Source organism: Halichoeres trimaculatus, unplaced genomic scaffold, assembly GCF_033239565.1.
Source record: "Halichoeres trimaculatus isolate MK-OKI-2021-1 unplaced genomic scaffold, fHalTri1.1 fHalTri1_scaffold_11, whole genome shotgun sequence".
Lineage (NCBI taxonomy): Eukaryota > Metazoa > Chordata > Actinopteri > Labriformes > Labridae > Halichoeres > Halichoeres trimaculatus.
Window position 1 is genome coordinate 13,773,450 of NW_027437189.1, and position 16,846 is coordinate 13,790,295.

The window sequence follows — 16,846 nt, forward strand, 5'->3', positions numbered from 1 at the left end:
ATACACTATCAAATGTAGCAACAACAACCGTCATATGCACAGAGGGCACCAAATACAAACGATTTTTATGCATGCAATCTTCTTTCTTTTTCTATTTAAATTTTTTATATGAACCAAAAAAACATGACAGGATGCTGGATGAGCTGAGAGGTTAAACTCTGCACCTTATGTACAAAGGATATTGTCCACAACACAGGCCAGGTTCAAGTCCAAACCACTGCCCTGCAATAAAGGCACCCACCTCATGCAGCACCTGTATGATTCCTTACTGTTTGTAGTTGAGGTAGATATAATGGAAAAATATTTTTAAATGCTGTTGTCCTTGCATAAATCAGTGAGTTGGGACACCTATGTCTAAAATGCTGGATGTGCCACTGCTACCAGGCCCAAATCCTCGAATAAAACACAACTACATAACGTGCACTCTCAGTAATTGCTAGTGTGACCCAGCTCAGTATATCAGTGAATATGATGACTTAATAAAATCATAAAGGAAACATAAACCCAGGCTTGTGACAATCTAATTCAACACATGAGCAACCAAACCCATCACCAGCATCATAAAAGCACATCAAGAATCTATGCGTCTATCATTTACAGTGAATCTGAGAACTTACCAATCATGTGGATGGTGGTGCGTCCGGGCCGTGTCCCATGGTGCTGCTGGATGGTGTCGTAGAAAGTGGCCTGACACAGCTGGATGGCCGTCACACTGACCCAGAGGCACAGGCAGAGCAGCCAGGACATGACAGGACACATCTGCTGAAGACCAGCAGAGGTGGAGTCAATGTACGAAGAAAATGTAAAACAGTGTGTTCTCAACCTTCGACCTTAACCCATTGATCATCCCAACACATTAAGGTTAACACACACTTTCAGAGTCATGAGCAAAATAAAAAATTAACACCAAAAAGAGGAATTTTGAGGGTTATTTTTTTCAAGCACTGAAGCTTATAATTGGCCTTATGGCTCCTCTGTGAAGTTTAGTCATCAAATTTATCATTAGCATGATTATATAAGGATGAGTTCTTCACTGTTTCCTCCTCCTAGTTTGCCCTGTCTTGTCCCTGAGCCACAACCATGAAAACGGGGAGTGATCCTTAGGGAGTTTTTCCCCCCATGCAGCAGAGATTTCCCATGACAGGCTGACTCCCTTCTACTCCTGAGCCATGCCTGCCCCCCCACCCCCCTTACAAAAAAAAAAATCTAAACTTGAAGAAAGATAAGATTTTGTGAGCAGCTGTCTGCTGAGGCTTTTCTGTATCTGTCAGAGTAATGTGACAGTGACACAGCAGTAATGGGAATCAAAAGCCTTGTAATGTTTCACCATGCTGTTTAGATAAGGAATGAAAAAAGTGATAGAGAACGACAGCGAGGAAGCAAGGAATGCTCCTGGTCATAGAAAGAAAGAAATCTGTGAGGGAGAAAATACAAAATGTTTCAGCCCTGGAATCATTTCACAGCTGTTTTATTTACAGCAGAAAACTGCCAGAAAGAATAAGGTTAGTCACCATCATATCAAATGCATCACATGATATGCTCTACAAAGGCTTAGAATTATCTTTTAAAATGTGACCACCACTTTAATGCTCCTGTATTTAGAAGTGCATGCAAACTTTTATAAAAACTCAGAAAGGAAAGATGTGTCTTAATTCAGTTAGTCCTATTAATGTTTTAAGAAAATGAATAATACAATTGAATCGCAGAGTACCTCTCATTCCTTGCACATGTTCATTGTGCCTTTAAGCTTGTACAATAATAACACACTGCAGGAAACAGCTCTTAGACATTAGAAGTAAAATGCAAATTGTTAGAGAAATTAATCTGAATAATATCAGGGAATAAAAGTACAGAGATGTTTTCTTTTCTGAACAGTATTCTGTTTAAGAGTCCAGGTTTAACATTGTGAGTTAAATTCAAACTGATTTCATGGTTAATGTCTGATTTGCCATTTTTATGCAAAAAGCTAAATCTCCCGACAATGCCACGATTTATTTTCTGCCCAGTGGAAAAAAGAATACCTTACCTGAGCAACCAGACAAAGAGTGTATAAATATCTCAGCAGAATGACATAAATCCATCCATAATGCTGCTCATGTTGATCCCATCCAGTAAGTCTTGAATTTGGCTCGAGGAGGGAACTCCACTGACTCTGCCTGCCTGCTCCACACTTTGATAGCAACAGTCCAGTGATTCAGAAATGACCGTCAAGCCGGAGTCAGGAAATAGATTTACAGCTCTTTCAATTCCACCTTTGAAATATCACTGCTTCCCCTCGAGGAGCTGCTCCCACTGACACTGAATTCATTTGCCCCTTCGCATTTATAGGCACGTGCAGAGTGCTCCTTAATTAACTGTAGTGGAATCTCTTCCCTCACAGTCTGCATCCTTCCAGTGAGAGGCAGCCTCTGAGCAGCGGCTCTTTCTCTCTCGCCGAGTCCCCCCCTCAGCGAGCACTAAGAGACAAATGTTCCCGCACAGCCTTGCTGAGTGTAAAGACTGTATCACATGTCTTAAAGCCAGACTGCCTCTGGATTAGATGGCATGGTGGGAGCTCCACCTTATCATATGCTTCTGTGAAATGCAAATCAGGGAAACCGGCACCACATGTTCAACAATAACACTCAGAATGCTCCCTTGTTGTCCACAAGCAACCTTCCCTTTTCACTTCAGTCCTTCTGAGCTGCCAGCTTCTTCCTCTCACAAAAAGAGTGCCAAGAAGACACTTAATGTCTTTAAATGCTCAAAAGTTATTCCAGGGGACTCAACAGGGGAATCATGGCATTATAACAGAAGATACAAACACACAAGGAAGCAGAAACCTCGCCCCAGTCCTTATCTTGCCTTCGTGTTGTTAGAGAGAAGTGCATCAAAGAAGATTAGGAGAGAACATGTTTTCACAACCTGAAAAGAAAAGAAAATTGAAAGCGGATTGTGCTGAGAAATAATAATAATGTCCATTCATCTGAAGGTAATCTTCACCTACAGTGGGGGAGTGCTTCAGACTGTGATGGAGACGTAGTGGTTGGGGCAAAGAAAAGAGAAGAGGGTGGTGTTATTCAGTGTAAATCAGCTCAGATCTGTGCGTGTGGGGGAAACAGCTCCTTTCTGTTCCCTGTCACCTTAGCTTCGAGGTGAGCTCTACTTTGCATTGTGCCTCGATCTTTTTTTTCTTTTCTTTCTCTTATAACTGCTATGCAAAAAAATGCCCAAGGCCTGCAGCTCACACTGCCATCTCTACAGCATAAAGACTTCACTTTTTATTTTGATGCTCGCTCAGGAAGACAGGGTGCATTCCCAGTTCAGGAAGGAGTGAAGAAAACCCAGAGTGAGAGGAACAGCAAGAAACTGCTTGAGACCTAGAAACACTTTACAATACAGCATTAATATCTGAGGCATTGGCAGTGTCAACTCGGTGCAGAGGGGAATTGGGACATATAGCAGGAAGCCAAGAAGCATAAATTGCTGAGTTGCTCTGCAGGGGAACAATAGCTTCTGTCATTAATTGTTCTGAGAGTTTTTCCCGTGGTGACAATATGCTTTGGTATAAAAGTTCTGTATTTTATTCTAGCCATCTGTTTTTAGACAGTTTGTATAGATTTTGTAAATTTCCTGGAGCACACAGGAGGATGTGGATCAAAATTCAATAATGTCAATGATATCTATTCCTGTGATAACCTATTCAACAGTTTTTTTGTGAAAATGAGGATTGAATAAAAGACGCAATTCAGCCGTCTTGTGTGTCGTGAATCTCTTATTCCCCCCCAAGTTTGTGGATTCGTAGCATCACCTGAGAGTGCTGTGCACAGGGTATCTACAGTTGTAACGGGTTATTGACCCATTGCAGAGCATTTGGCTTTGAGAAATACTGATAACACTTGGAAAATCTGGTTGCAGGGCTCTGGAATACCATGTTTTTTTTTCTCTGGGGCAGTTTAACTGTTTTATCTGACGAAACAAGTAAAAGCATACAAAGAATACCAAATCAGACTTCTTAATCCCACATTTCAATCATTTGTTTTTCTTATCTACCATAAAATATGGGGAAAAAATAGCACCAACCAAAACTAAATCAATATCACAAATAACAAAGCTACATTGGAATCACAATAAATCAAGACTTACTCAATTTAAAACCCTTGAGGGTTTATGCATCCAGCCGATGCCAGTCGATATTATAAGGTCAGTCAACTCTGCACTTATACAATCCCCCACACGTGAGCTGGCTGCCTTTGACTCTGAAGCCTGACCCCTGCAGGTTAAAGTAAAGCGGGTAAAAGAGGCCTGGCACACAGGGGTAACTATCCTGAACACCTGGAAAGAAGAGTTTAATCAGTAGAAATAAATCATATCAAAAAGAGAAGAATAACACCACCCCAACAAGTCATGATAGTGAGGCTGTAAATTCCACACTTGTGCTTTTTTCATTTTCACATATAGTAGTAGCCGGCTATATGTAGTGCTATCGGCAGCCCGGTGCACTAATGTATCTGTAGGCTAACATGACAACAAGTTAACACTGTCAGTTTGTATGTAGTTTTGTAGCTTTCGTTATTTAGCACAGCTAGCAGCCCGGTGCTCTAAGACATGTATGTAACGTGCACCGTTAGTGAATCCTGATTAGCGATATCCTGCCAGTCATCTACCAAGCAGAGCTAATGTAACCTCACTCTTCATTTTATTTATAGACTCTCACGTTTGGACAGACCACTGCAGAATAGCGTCTGCAAGTGGGTTGGAATGGACATTATCACAAATGGTTTAGCCCCCGTGTTAGCCTTTAGCTCAGGTTGTATCACCCTCTCTTTTAGCTTTCTTCAGCTATTCTGTCCTTTTTTCTGTCAGACCATTGTAATCAAACCCAGGCCACCTGTTTTAAGACTACAGCATCTGTACATGAAACGCCAAATAGGCCCCCCAGTTTCAGCAATGTTTAATTGCTTCGATTATTTAAAAAATGAAAGATCTAGTAATGTCATTTAGTTTCTTAAAAAGCCCAATCTGAACATATTTCTTTCATCTTTGCAGAAAGAAAGACTTTTTCCGAACCTGCAGACCACCAGTTTCTGTCTGAAGAAGGTTCATGCACTGCTGATTCAATGGACTCCTCCCTAAAAGGTTCTGACGGCAGCTCTCTGAAAAGTTACCCTGAAAAGGAGACAACTTCTATGAGAATGCTCAAAAAAGTTTTCACTTTTAAAGTTAAACTGGTTGGTACAGAAATTGCCAGAAAGCAGGCATCCCAGCACACCCAGAGGCTTCTGGCCTGAGAGTTACGAACCTGTATTGATGAGATTCTTGGGGACATGTCCACGGCACCGTGCCTCTTTCAACATCTGCAGAAAGACAACATACAGCCACGTAGTTTACCAATAGTGGCAGCTGTTTCGTGTACTCTTAACGCCTGTCTGATTCCATGTCAAATTTCCTTTTCCAAAATGGCATGCCTGAGAGATAAGGTGTTGGTCTCTTCTTTACGCCGAGGGTGGCTAAGCAGAGCAAAAATGTCAATAAATCGTTGTGATTCGCTTGGGGTGGGAGTGCTGGAGATGTCTCAGGAAGAACTATGGAGCAGTTTTCCATTTAGCTTCCCCCTCAGCTGTGCCGACTCTTGTCATAACAGGGATCACTAAAGGTTTAGCTGCCCTAAAAAAAGTGACATTTCAAGACAATATTACTGTTGATTACAACAACGCCATTCCCAGGAGGCCGATTTTTATCAGACACAACATGCCGTACCGTAGATCATGTCATGCATCACCAAGCAAAGCCTTTTGAACAATAAAAGAGGAGGAAGGGTAGTGTAGATAAAAGTCAATTATTTCTACAGGCATTTCTGCTTTAATTTTGTACAAATCCTCGCATGCATTTTCCAGCTGTTTGCATGCTAGCTGTGACACCAGAAAGACAAGTGGTGTAACGACAGATTCACAGACAGAGGAAGAAGAAGAAGATAATATCCTGGTGTTGCTTAAACAACTGGAATATCTCTTCTCCGAGATCAATAAATCACTGCCAGTAAATTACTTACAGTGAAAGAGTGAGGGGACGTCTTTCAAGTCATTCATTTGCATTTTCATTGAGTGTTTTTGTTTTTCTGAAGCATTCTCCACTCCTTTCTGGAAAGGTCAATGGAAAACGGTTGGTGTCTGCCTTATCTGCATGAGCCAACTCTCAAGTTCAGCCAAGTAAGAAATAAGATTATCTTTATAGTAGGCAGTGTGAGAATCTGGCCTTTGAATCTTATTCAGCAGAGTATTAATGTCTTAGCGGGCAGAATCAGCTCTGAACTATTAAAATAACTGAAGTCTTGAGTGGTGTGTTTTTTCGATTCGCTGAGCCCCTCATGTTTAATGGAAATTGGGTGTCTCACCTTTTACATCAGTTGGTCTTAACGTTTAATAGATTCTTTTAAGGATATTAATCTTTTCCATTATATCTTTGTTGTGGATAAGAGCGGGGCATATTTCTTTCAGGCAAGGCAGTTCATTAACTTCCAAGACACAAACCTTTCTCCACCTGAGGTGTGATATGAGAAAACTCAGGTGAGAAGCAGAATGAAAAGCTCACAGTTTGCAAACCTAATGCATGCCAACCACTGTTATTTTTCAAACCAGCATAATTAAAAACTGGAAAAGGCCTCCATTATTTCCCGAGTCCGATTGACATTTACTGAGAGCTACACCATTTGATCCAACCATTAAGGCAAATGTCAGTGCATGCGTGTGGTGAAATTTTCAAATTAACAAAGAAAATCATGCATCATTGCAGTATCAAGCTGGAGCAAAAAGTATATATAGCACAGAGACATTTCAACATAAGTAGTGATTCTTTTGGCCCAAACTGCTGATGACAGTCTCCAGAGAGAGCAGATGCTGTTGCCTTCTGGCTCTGAGCTTCACCGTTCCATCCCAGTGACCACCTCTGTGCCTCCTGAGATTTGCTACTGTAAAACCTGCTCTCTCCTGTGGCACCCAGGTGAAAAAAAAACACAATGAGTGGATTTTATTCCTCTCTTTAAAGATGTCATCAGCCATCAGTAGCTATCTGTGTCAAGAGCACAGGGCTGAGTTAATAACAGAGATTAAGAATACAGCATATGCCAAGTGTGATGTGCATTTCTTGTGTCCCCTGTCTTTAAGATTGTCAAATCGGATATGAAACCTTAAACAAGGAGATTAGTTTCTTTGAGGGATTTTGAAAAGCGTGGAAATCTAACCAGAAGATGCTTTTGCCACAAAGTCATACAATCAATCATCTTTCATCCCATTTCGTGCATTTTCCCTGTGCTCATACACTCGACATGGTGCATTGAAGTCACGTTGGCTCCATCACATCAAATGACAAGCCAAAAATTGTGGTTGTTCATGTAATTGAACTTGCCAGTTCTCCTCTGATGTCCGTATTCATCTCCTGAGATGAAACCACATTTGCCCTTCAGATGTTTACATTACCACATGAATGGCATGGACATAATAATTCGGTCGTGTTCCTGTAGCGGCTGTATGTTACATGTCAGGGATGCATACATAATCAGATGAGACTTACAGGGATGGTTGGTCTGTGCTTAGGCTTTCTTCGATCCATGATTGGAAAAAGCAAATTACTAATTTTGAATACCAATAACTGTCCTTAAGTAAGGCGATAATGTGGAGTGTCAGGAGTACAGCTAATCAAGTATGAGCAAGACAAGGATGTGCAAGGGTTTTCTTAAGTTTCTTTCAAAATCAAGACTTTGATACAATATTTTGACTTGAATAAAAATGGATTTTATTTATTCCATTAAAAAGTTCTGTTCAATTGGAATGGCTTTCATGGCAAGGGTCAACTCCAAAATCAGTCTCCCTAGCTGTTAATGAATAAAGTGCTTTACACAGCTGTGTAATAAACCGGTGCAAAAGACAGAAATTATGACCTTCGACCAGAATTTTTTTGAGCGGCTGTTTCACCAACTTGGAGATGCATAATTCAGAAGGACGAGGGAGCTGTATCATATCCCTGCCAGTCTCCTGTGCAGTGTCGAAGGGATTCAGAAGAAGCCTCTGTACGACAAGGTCAGAGTGGCTTATGCAACCTTTTGTGGAAAGCACTCAGCACAACAAATGGACCCTAAACTGTTTCATACCTGCTGTTTGATTATTAAGACTCACCCCAGTGCTCTTCATCCCTCAGTGTTTGTTCTGGACCACTGCTGCCAGAATATGACATGAATAGTTGGAGGGACCTCACCAGCAGAGGTTAGCCACAAACGTTTGCATTTGAGACAGTGCAATTTCTGTTATCTATTAGATGCAGGGTTCAAAGTTAATACTATATTCAACAAATTGATTTGAGGGGCGGATGATGATGTGTCTATGCCCAATAGAAAATAACCAAAAACTGCAATGACCACACAGAAGAAGCTCTATTTTTTTCATTTCATGCATATTTGCCACTACTTGGTTCTCCCAGTCCACTAAGAGACTGTTGTCGTGATCAAGTTTAGAATCTGTGTCTGCAGTTTTGGCTAACTAGCTTTATGTTAAATTTAAACAACATCTTAAACAAGCAGTATTGCCTGGACAATTTTCTAAACTAACTGGATATGCTAAGAAGCTACTTATCCTAGCAAACTATCCATTCTATTAAGCTATTTCACCTATCTGAGGGGCCGTTTACACAACAACGATTTTAGGGTGAAACGCAAAAGTTTTGTTGCGTTTCAGCCTAGCGTTTACACAGAAACGGCGTTTCAGGTGACCTAAAATGCAAACTTTTGAAAACGGCCTCCAGAGTGGGTTTTTTCTGAAATGCTCCGACACCATTGCCGTGTAAACAGTAAGCCGGCATTTTCAGTGGAAACGCTGACGTCATTCTCCGCCTCGCGCGCACATACGACAGGACAACAGTACTGTTGTTACAATAGTCATGAACTACCGTGTTGTGCTTGTGCTGCTCAATCTGCTGAATCTGCTGACTGTCTTTCAACAAAAAGTGCAGCTGTTGCTCCACTTTTTAACTTCCCCAATACACCAGATGACCGGCTCAACTCTACTTTGGTGGAGCTCTCCAAAAAGCGGCTTCTGGACAGGACAGTTATAGCACCACCAACAGGCCACCTATGCTTACTACAGCATTTTCAGTTCATCAGCGTTTCCGTGTAAACGCAGATTTTTTTCCACTGCGTTTTAGTATTTTCAGATGAAACGTTGTCATGTAAACGGGGCCTAACTAGCTTTGCTAAGAATCTACTTTTCTAGCAAATTATCAATGCTACAACGCTATTTCACCTATCTAACTAGCTATACTAAGAAGCCACTTTTCCTAGCTAACCAAGCTATCTTGTCTAGACAGTTTTTCAAGCTAACTAGGTATAATAACTAGGTTAATGCTTTCTTTCTTTCTTTCTTTCTTTCTTTCTTTCTTTCTTTCTTTCTTTCTTTCTTTTGTTTGTTCTTTTTATTGATGGTTGGCAACCAACTTTCAGGTGCATTCACTGCCACCTACCAGACTGGAGTGTAAGTCAAGAGAATGGTCAGAAAAAAAAAGTGATGTTAATGCTAGGATGCCTTTACAGAGCTACTTTATCTTGCTCCCTAGCTAGCCAAATAATCATTGGCTTTAGCAAAGAATTAGCTAAGCTTGAAAAAACAGAACCTTTTTTTCAACTTTAAAAACAATAATTAAAAAATGATAGACTTTCATGAAATAATGATCAGTTTATGAGTCAAGCAAATTTGTTTTGCAATAATATTACCCCCAGCTTGCCTTTCCCTAGCTGCAGATTCTTATTTCACATATATCACAGCAGTATCAATCTTCTCCTGTAGCACTAATATTACTCTTTTAAAATTTCTTTCAAAAAAAAAAGAAACATCCTGACTTGAAGTGTTGGTGAAAAAAGTAATTACAATACGCTCAGAGCAAAATTACTTGAAATCTTTGCGGAACATTTTTCCTGACCTGTTGATGTGAACTTCTTTCCACTGTTACTGAGCACTGTACTTTTCCCACCTCCACAGGCAAAATAGGAAAATAGCTAATTCAAAAACTGAAATTGTAATTCTTTTCTCTGTAAAGAGAGATGATTGCATATCAAGCTGGCTGGTTGAAGTACCTCCTGTGTATGACTCCTGTGTGGATGAGGGAGGAAGCATTTTTCTTCCAACCAATGGAAGAGTGAGTCAGGTTTATGACTACGGGGAGCAGAGGGTGGCCTTTATTTCCCTGAGAAGAGTCATTATTATTGCCCTGCAAATTTATGGCTTGCTTCTAGAGAGAACCTACCAGCAGAGTGCCTGTCATTTCTCTTACTATCTTATGCATTATTGATAAGCCTATGGTCCTATCATCCATTGTGTGCTCGAGTCATAACTCAACACTGGAAAACATCACATACAGTATACAGTAGATGTGCAGAATGAGTTTCTCTTTTGCGCTTCCTACTGTATTTTACATCCCTGTTTTATGAGGAATTCCCTGTTTAACAGAATAATTCACAAGCATATGCAACAACAATGATCCCTCTTAAAGGAAATACTGTCTATTTATTTAGCAACCCAATAAACAAGAACACAGACTGATCGCTGCAGAACTGCAAAATGAAAAAATCAAATAAAACAAAACGAAAATATAATTGGCTCATCAAAACAAAACCTTGTGTCTTCACCCAATTTTTTTATTAGATTGACAGAACTGTTGTAAGCTTTAATGAGCATGATAATCTGCAAGAAACTCTGGATAAGGCCTAGGAGATGTGAGTGGTTTTTCATTTAACATTTCACACAGGTGAGCCTGGCTGGAAAAACAAAAAGAACAAAGAAAAAATGATTTTAATCAAAAAACCTTTTGAATATTATAACAAGAGTGGAAATGAGATCTCCAGATCTGATTACCACGGACTATCATGTGGTGACAGACAGAAAGCTGGGTTAAAGTATCGTGACTCGCAAAATGGCCAAAACAACTGATTAACTGCAGGAGTCTGCTTCAATTAATGTGTCTGGATAAATGGTTGCTATTAGCAATACGCTCAACAGTTACATGGTGAGATAATTAGATCATCATGTTGTTAAAGGATAATAAGAATCAGCCTTTTGCTCAAAGGATGCCCTCCTTCAACTCTGTCCTTCACCTGGCTGTGAACGCCGGTTCAAAGAGACGACAAGACCAAAAAAATAAAAAAGGAGCTCCTTGCCTCAGACATCTTTCATTTTCTGTTAGCAAAAGTGCTAGTAAACCTGCCATCCTCTGACATGTGGGCTCGCACAAATTATAGGTGTATGTGCAGACTACAATGCAGTCACATTTTAGAACCCCTGCACAGACCCATACAAGTTCATCAGTGATGTTTTATATGGCACCTCCCACATGTGCTGCCTCTTTCTCTGTGTCTCTTTTTCCTCCGAAGCTCCTCTCACTGAAGGACCCTTCAGAACAGCAGCAATCATCCTATTTAGACAGCTGAGAGGGCTGCTTTTTCAAACATGGCATTGTATAACACTGCCCGCACTTGCAATCATGCTCTTCACTCTGTGATGATGAAGTTAATTTGGGTCTGTTGTGTATAGTTTGCTTATTTAGTTGTTTATATAAGCTGTTTACTTTGACAGAAGAACAAGTCATTCTTTTAAACAATTAGCCTTTTCTTCAAATAATGACTTCAGCACATCAGCCTTGTTTTAATTTAGGTTTTATGCCCTCTTGAGCAATTTGCCAGTTTCAATATTTTTATGCTCTAGTCTTGATTCAGTTTTAAAGACGTGTCTTAGTGTCATTTCAAAGCCGGACATGTGGTTTTGCATCCTGAGTTGCACCAGCGAAGGGAGATAAAGACTTAACAAATTTGTTTATTAGCTTCCTACTTTCTGAGACTCAGCCAATCCATCACCACCGAGCGACCTTATGAATACATTATAATACATTAAAGCTGAAGTCGGTTTGTGAGTTATGTTGTTTGTCATTCTGTTGCATTAGCTCTTACTCTTCTCTCCATTACAATTATAGACACTGTGACCAGTGTTTGCTTAGATCCCTCAGAATCTACACCAAATGACTCTTTGAGGATTAATTTTCTACAAAGAGGAAATAAAGGAAATCACTTGTAATTCTCACTTCAGGCTTCAGTGGAGCTTTCATAAATATAGTACAGCACCAACAAATACTTGATAACTAAAGGCTCTTGTAGGCATTTAAAAGTTTGCCACTGATTGATTGTGCCTGGCAGGAAGAAAAATGACTGGAGTGTATTTACTAAGAAAAAAAGAAGAGAGATGTTGAAGAGATAAGAAACTTTTTTGCTGTTCAAAAAGTGAAAATAACCAGAAGTACCTCAACATAAACATGGTGATGTCCTGTGTTAGACTCATAATGGTCATACATAAACTAAAATGCAAAATGACAGAGTTGACCAATATATGTAAACATAAAGGAAGCCTGTTTTATTTCAGCTTGTTCCTCAGAAAAACATCAAATATAGCAGCTTGGTCTGTGGTGTGAGACATTAAAGTTTGATGCCATTGTCTTTGTGTCTTTGGGTCTGGGTGTTTTTGTGGTCTGAAGAGCAGAAAAGTCCACAAGGGAAGGTGGTCAGGTCCAGTGTTAAAAGTTTAAACACTGATCTAGTTTACATTCATTTCAGCCTAAATACCAAGCCTTCGGTTAATGCTAATTTATAAACTACATGAGTTATAGTGTTGTAGAGAAAAATCATACACAGAAAAATACTTAAAGGCCAGAAAAATCCCAATCAGAAATCAAAAATACACAGCTATAGAATTTTAAAGTCCTGACTTTGACACATGGGGAAATCTGCTCCTAGTTGTCACATCCCCTGAAATAAAACTGCAGAGGCTCATGGAATACAAAAAAAGTGAGTTAAAATTTCACAAAGCTATACCTCTCTTTAACCATATACATTTTTTAGCCTGTTGGGATCCGTTCTGAGTCATTCATAAAACTCCTTCAAATGTTCACAAGTGCTGGCTTTATCAGCTCTGCTAACTACATCTGAACTATGAACTGACTGTGACAAAAGCCAGATTGAATGCCTGACTTTGCTTTCATAAGACACAGTTATCCATAACTCTCAGCAACTCTAGATACCTGCCAGATTCTTCAAATTCTAAGCGGTCCTTCACAGACTCCAGGGTGAATTTACAAGCATTCAATGCAACCTGATACATTCAGCTCACCTTTCACCAAAGTATGAGCACTTCCAATGTACCTGTTTATTTCAGCACGTTTACGCTTAATAATAGTCAGAGGCATCAAAGACATCAACGATTTTTATCTTTATCAGTTTCACAATAAGTCAATTTGCACTTAAAAAGTCATGTGTAAGAGGTGTTAGTTACAAACTTGGAGTATGTATGGTAAATTTTGTGTGTGTTGGGGGGAGGTAGGGGCTTTTTCTAGAGATGGGTTGAAGGAATGATATGTAGTAAAAGGCTGCAGGTAATAATAGAGGTATGCTTCATGGACTACAGCCTCCATCCCTGGGGCATGCAATATCCCCTCTGGGCTAAACCTCACAGCTTGAGAGCTCTATCCTCTTGCTGAGACTAACCATGAGCTTTTTGCACCAAAAGATTTGTGAATTCAACAATGTGTTGATAGTAACTACAGGTTTAAGACAATAAAATTAGATCGTTATTGTTTAAAAAAATAAAAGCAGACTTAAACTGTGACAATATGCCAAACTTGCACTTGAGCCGTATCTAAAGTGTCACATTTTGTACCTGCCCTATATGGGTGGCGAAAACTCAGGGACATCTTTTAACCATCCATCCACCACATTCCTGGCCTTTGTCACACCATTATACCTGCCAGTGACCAACCGTGAAGGGTCACTGCTGCTGATTGCGACCACTAAACCATTTCAGTGGTGGGGTTCTGCTATCTCTAGTTTTTAAAGGGACTGAAAATACATTTGACATCTACAAACCACATGATGGCGCTTTGAACGCCACCTCCACCTGCATAGCCGCAGAAAACACCATTAAAACTGTTTCACACATGAAATCTTGAAAAAGAACTCCCATTGTGTTCACACTTTCTGAGTGCTGCACACAAAAGCATTCAGTTTCCATTGTCATTTCCCTCTGAGAAAACCAATAAGGTCTACTTCAAAGACACTTTATTGACTTGTCCATATGGTTTATAGGGTTCTAAATGGCTCCACTTCTCTTTAGGAAAAGAATGAGAATTTAATCACACACCTTTGGCGGGCTCAGCGAGGCAGCTGTGGCAGTCAACAACCTCGTCATGTCAGTTTGAGTCTCAGAAGAGTCTGTCCTTGAAACACAAAGAACCCCTGATGACATTGATTCAATTTACCCACTGTAGAGCTCTTTCGTGCTCACAAAGGCCGGCATAGTCCGAACCTTTTCAGCGCTAATAGTAAAAAGCCATCCTGCACTCTGGGTATCAAAATAACTTAGTCATTTATACCTCCCACTCTCCCAGACATAGCTGGCATCATCACTGCTCCCTGCTCATAAACAATTTCAGTTCAAGCTAATCATACACTTAATGATCCTGGGTCCCGACCAGAAATGTGCAGATGACACAATTTAGTAACAGATTCCCAGTATTACAGGGTTTCTGATGTGTAATTACACAGATGTTAGGAGTGAATCAGGTACTGTACGTGGGCTTGCAGTTGATTTGTGCCATCATGTTTCATCCTGCTTTTCATTTTGAGGCAAGGACAAGCCGCTACGCCTCAGTTGCTCTCATAATTATTTTTGCTCCTCTCCCTTTTCCATGCCCAGTCGTCTCTGTCATGCTCTAAGTCTCAGCCGCGGCCTGGGTGTCGATCCCCGAGGATATGCGAGCTGGAATGCCTATCTCAGGCGTCAGCAGACGGGGATTGGGAACTATCTTAGGTTCAATACAATTTTCCAAATCAAGACAGAGGAATTAAATGCAATCTTACAATGTTATCTCTCTGGTGGAATTGGTCACTCAAGTGTGCTGTCCTGATAGACTGATAACACAAGCTATTTACTTTTATTATCCACACACCACAGATTGTATCAGGCTACATTTGTGCACAATGTGAAGATGCTACTTTGCTTTTGGGTACTTTGTCATCCATTCCCTCAGCTCTTCAATCAAAACTGTTCATAAAGCAGCATAATTCAGTGCAGTATTCAAAGGATAGATCATAATCCACAGGACAATCCTTTTATTCTTCCTGTAATATGAACAAAACAGCACCATACATCCCCAGACATGCCAGCTTCAGTGGTTGTCTGTGTTCGCCAGATAAAGAGGAACAATGCTTCTAATAGGCAGCAGAGAGTCTCCACAACCAGTGTTTCAGCAGTGCACATTTGTTCTCACAAAGGCTAAATGTATTTTGAGTGGCAGATTAAGCATATTGGTCAGGGGCTCTGCATTGTCAAGCCGGAAAAGTGGGGTAAATGTGTGTTTGGATGATAATTCACGCATTCTCAGACTTGACGGCAGACAAAAAAGACGTACTGTTCTCGGTTTTGGAAAATGTGTTGCACAGATTGTTAATTATGGGTAACATAATCTCATTAAGTCCCTTTGCTTTGCGACTCAATTTCTTTTACAAGCATTAGTCATGATTGAGTAGTTTGAGGAGTTTAAGTTCCCTCTTTTGTCTGGGTTCAAAATGTGGCCGCTGTCATCAGGGATCTGCTTTGTTACATTCCTATTCCACAAGGAAGCCTGTTGTCCAGCAGCTGCAGAGTTTGAATATTCGAGTGTCTGTAAAACCAAATTAACTTTGTCTTCTAAAGACATCAAAGATATTCAGCCAAAGATTGTCACACTTCACTTTTCATTACATTTTTTAATGTTTGGATTAATACCTGACATAAGTTCTAATCATTTGGCTTCATTGAATACTTCATTCTGATTAGTCAAAGCCCCATAACAAGGATGGTTATTTCTCAACAGTAATAGTAACACAGCCTGATCATACACATCATATTAAATCAATATACAAGAAAAGAGTACAGCATATAACACCTCAGCCTGTGGACAATTTGAAAAAGAATTCAGTTTCCATCGTAGGCTGATCTTGAAATTAAAACAGAAACAGACCTCTAAAAGCAACAATCATTACTTCAAATTTAATCAGAAAAAAAACCCAAGCTCTAACCTCTAGTCTTAAAACATGAGGCAATGCAGAAGTGCTAAAACCTGCAGACATAACTCGAGTACATCAATCTAGTATGAGTTCACAGCTGTTCTAGTACACTTTCACTAGTTACAGGTTGGAAAAATACAAGTTACAGGTTGCCTGGAACGCAGTATTATTGGAACGGCACACACACCGTGAATTTTTTTCTAACAGCAGTTTAGAAAATACTAAGATCATAAGTTTGCCCAATCAGAGGGACAGTTAAGCTGACTGGCAGGCAGGCGTCCTCTAGCTGTTATTGTGTAGACTTAAAGCTTGTCCCATTTCTAATATGGCTCCTTCTGACAATTTGCTTCAAAACTCTGTTTTAGATCGACCAATACTGATATTGACCCAATCCAACAAAGCATCAATTTAGCATGAGGACGACAGAGATGAGATGGAGAATGATTTGGCAACTTTAGGCTTTGCTATTTTGATTTGAATATATGACCCCTATGAATCTGTCCAATGGATCAGTTCATCGTCAACGATATCTGATTGAACTATTTGATTGGATTGATGCCTCCCTAGGGGTGGTGTGACAAGTGCATTCTTTCATTTGGCCAAAAGATGGCGACTCCATCAATTCCAAAATGGCTAAATTTGATCACTCTCAGTCAGAAATTAGACTGTAGCTACAGTTAAATGTCAAAGGCTTGAGGTGTTCGATCTTCTAACATTGGCTACATTCTGCAAATAAATTTT

The 16,846-nt window shown here is 40.0% G+C and overlaps 1 protein-coding gene across 2 annotated transcripts in view; it reads right to left on the reverse strand.

Moving 5' to 3' along the window:
* The window catches only part of LOC141799744 (monocarboxylate transporter 2-like), a 62,785-nt gene that overhangs the window by 36,155 nt on the left and 9,784 nt on the right, over positions 1-16,846 (reverse strand). The window contains exons 1-2 of one of the 2 annotated variants that reach the window (XR_012599258.1): positions 2,027-2,485; positions 618-762 (exon numbers count right to left, since the gene is read on the reverse strand). The gene's annotated coding sequence lies outside the window, so the exon portion shown is untranslated. Of the gene's footprint in view, positions 1-617; positions 763-2,026 lie in introns of those variants that run through there. The other variant, XR_012599257.1, reaches the window with a different exon arrangement.